Source organism: Dama dama, chromosome 25 (assembly GCF_033118175.1).
Source record: "Dama dama isolate Ldn47 chromosome 25, ASM3311817v1, whole genome shotgun sequence".
NCBI classification, from domain to species: domain Eukaryota; kingdom Metazoa; phylum Chordata; class Mammalia; order Artiodactyla; family Cervidae; genus Dama; species Dama dama.
The window spans coordinates 39,108,651-39,112,181 of record NC_083705.1 but is presented as its reverse complement, the minus strand read 5'-3'; the positions used below and the strand labels follow the sequence as shown (position 1 = coordinate 39,112,181).

The 3,531-nt window shown below is 48.9% G+C and overlaps 1 pseudogene; it reads left to right on the top strand.

Annotated features, from left to right (window-relative positions):
• The first annotated feature begins 1,727 nt into the window (after nucleotides 1–1,727).
• Nucleotides 1,728–2,636, top strand: LOC133046482 (alpha/beta hydrolase domain-containing protein 17C-like; annotated as a pseudogene).
• Nucleotides 2,637–3,531: the final 895 nt, after the last annotated feature.

Genomic DNA, 3,531 nt, shown 5'->3' with positions numbered 1-3,531 from the left:
GCTCTGGAGCTTCATACTAGTTTTGAATTTGAAATCTTCCCTTTTGAGAAGTTTGTTTCTTTTTCAATAAAATATTTATATCCAGCAAAGCTCTCTGAATTTTCTTTTAACAATTCTTGTTGTTAAAATAGGGTAGGAAGTAATCTGAAGCCGGTGAGTAACTGCAACTGGTACCCATGGAGCCCACTGCGCTCACTGATTTCTGACTGATCTGAGATCTCAGCTCTTCTCCCTTTGTGTTGAGTTCTCCAATTCTGTTGAGGGGCCTTTGTGGAAGCTTCTTGGTAATCAGTCTACTCTGTTCAAAAGGGGGGAACCTCATGATTCTCTGTGTTTTTTGAAAACCGGCCTGGCAGTGTTGTGGCCTTAGGGGATGAACACAAAGATGGGTTCCACTTGGTACAAAACTGGAAATACGATCTGGTGCCTTTTGGGGAAATGGGTCAACTACTGGATGATTTGTGAGGAAATAAAATTTCTATTTCAAGGCAAGACAATAAAATTTAACACAAAACTCTCTTTCCCTTCATGCCCCCCCCTTTCAGCCTCCCCTTTCCCTCCGAGTGTGCATCCTGTGATACACACCAGACGTCCTGAAAGAGGGGAATACCTGTTCCACAGCAGAGATATTTTCCCCTCTTTTTGTGACCCTAGCAATGCAACTTCTTAAAGATGACCATCCTTTCCCAACTCCATAGGGGGTCAGAGTGACATACTGCTTGCTTTGTGTTTACTTGGACAATGTATCTTTGGTGGACTTTATGTAAAATGTCATTTTGTAGGCTCCTTTGTCTCAAAAATGCATATGACTACGCCTTGGGCTGCTAACAGGAGAAGAGTTCTCAGAGCTTCTAAGGCTCTATCTCCTGGGTTACAATCCTCAGTTTGACTTGAATCAAATTCTTTTTGGCTTCTTGATTGTTAACTGATTTCCTGTCAATATTTGCTTGGCATAGTTGGCAGGATATAAGAGACACCCAACAGAGGAAATCTGGACTCTACCGTGAACAGGTGCTTGGACACATGTCCCGCCCTTTGAGCCCAACTGGCTTCTCGGTATTCCTTCAGTATTTATCTTTTTGGTAAATTCTCCTGATATCCTGGCATCACTGCTTTAAATTTATAGTTTAAATGACATCCAAAGTTTCACTCAAGCTGTTTTCCTTGGGACTTGGCCTCCCAGGTGGGTACTGACATTTCCTACACTGGGACGGGGAGGCGGGGGGTGGGGTGGGGGTTGGAGAGAACTAGCTTAATTGCCTTTTTGAATTTTTGGCTTAAGTTGGAAAGACTTATATGTGGTCTTATATGTGTGTATATGTGGTCTGAACAAACCGTTCGCTAGTGAGAGACAGCCGGCTCCGCTCCGAAGAAAAGGGACCCTTGTTCTTCCAGTCCACAAGGCGTTCTCAAGCGACTGAGAACCTAGCAGACGTGTTTGAAAAGGTCAGTCCTCATGAAGGGAGGCAGGGATCGCGCGTTCGAGCCGGCTGGGCTGCCACGGGCTTTGTCCGCGGCGCAGGGCCCGGGGCCGTCCGCGCCTTGCCTGCCCCCGGGACGACCGCTGACCCGCCGGGCTGGAAGCGCCAAGCCGGCCTAGGCCAGCCACGCCTCCCAGCTCCTCCAGGTCCAGCCGCCAGGCTGGCCGCAGCTGCCCTGCTCGCCTTCGCTGCGGAGCCAGTCTGCCTACCTGCCGTGCCGGCGGCCGCGGGTTCGAGGCCGCCTGGATGCCCAAACCAGACCCCAGGATGCAGGGCTTGTCGCTGGAAAGCGGAGCTGGCTCTTCTGCTGCTGGGCCTGCCGAAGCCGCCTCGCCGTCAAGCTGGCCTTGCCGCCTCCATCTGCACGGTGCTGGCGACCTTCCCTGGCCTCGGCCGCCGCCGCCGCCACCGCCACGGCCCAGCCGCACAGCAGCCGCCAGAGGAGGGCGCGGGGCGGGGAGTGCAGCCTGAGCCGGAGCGCGCGCGCGCACTTGGAGATGCTCCCGGTGCGAGCTGAACGTCGAGGTTTTCTCGCTCACCGCCCGGGACAAGCGGCTCGGCTGCATGTTCTTGTGCTGGGAGCCCTCCAGGCGCCGTGCGCTGTTCTCTCCCACCGCAACGCCGTGGGCCTGGGCCAGAGTCGCAGCTTCTATTGATACATCGGCCTCCGCTCGCGCATCAACTGCAACATCTACCTCGACTAGGGCTACGGCGTCAGCTCGGGCAAGCCCTCTAAACTGATGCCGACGCCGCCTGGCGGGCGCTGCACCCCATATGGCGTTAAGTCCTGAGAACATCATCTTGTCTGGTCACAGCTTTTGAAAGCTCCTACTCCCTGGTAGACCTAGCCTCCAGGTACGAGTGTGCAGCTGTAATTCTCCATTCGCCGCTGATGTGTGGATTGCGTGTGGCTTTTCCCGATACCAAGAAAACACACTGCTTTGATGCTTTCCCTAGCATTGACAGATATTTAAAGTCACCTCTCCCATACTTCCGCGGCACACAGGACGAGGTCATGGCCATGTACAAGCGCTTTCCCGGGGCCGTGGGGCCCCTCTGGGTCAAAGAGATCGAGGATAATGACATAGAGTTTTATATATACAATACCTAGAAAGTCTACGACAGTTCATATCTCACGAACTTCCTAATTCCTGAATATGACTTGATTTTACTTCATCAACTGTAAACGTGCTTCAACTGGATGGCTGTCACGGGCCTGATAACCACGAGGAAATGCCCAGCGTTTTGGGAGTCCTAATCAAAGAGCTGAGGACATCTTGGCCTTTGGTATATAGAGGTTCTTCTAACTCACACATCATGTTAAACCGAACAGTTGTGATTTCCAGCTTTGTTGCCTTGTGGAATGGAAAGGAGAGCTGAGTGGGGGGATCGTTTTCTTGCGCTGTAAAAGGGATGCTCACACCCCTTTCTCCACCTTGCCCATCAGGTGGGAATCATTTATGTAGGACTCAACCTCTCTCCACCAATGTTCTCAGTATTTGACCCTTTCAGCCACTGGATTCGTGGCTCTAATCCATTGTAAAGCTGTGGTAGTGTAACTGGAAACCATTGTGATGAAAATTCCTTTGCTAATTTTTGTTAACATGCTGATCTTTCCCCCCCCCACACACACAAATCAATTAAGGGCTAATTTATTGGAACAATTGTGAACAGCTTCATCAACTGGAATGATATAAATATAACTGGAGCCTTCTTATACAAAAGTAAACAGGATTTTTAAAGTGTAAATTTATTACTAGTCCACAGAGTTTTAATATTTTGATCATCTGATTAGTCTAACAAAGAATCTAGTGGACTGTAAAGTCCGTTCTGTGAAGTCATCCTTGTAGCCTTCTTTAAAGTGCTGTACATATTTGCAATTACATTGTGCATAGATTGTTAATGGGTAATTTTCTTTTGTCAGGCTTCAACAACAAAACTGCAAATTTATTTGTAATGTAAATGACTGAATACATTTTCTTAATATGTTTTACTCCTATATTTTGCTATTAAAAGTGTTAGAACATTTCTGAGACAAAAAATTACAAGT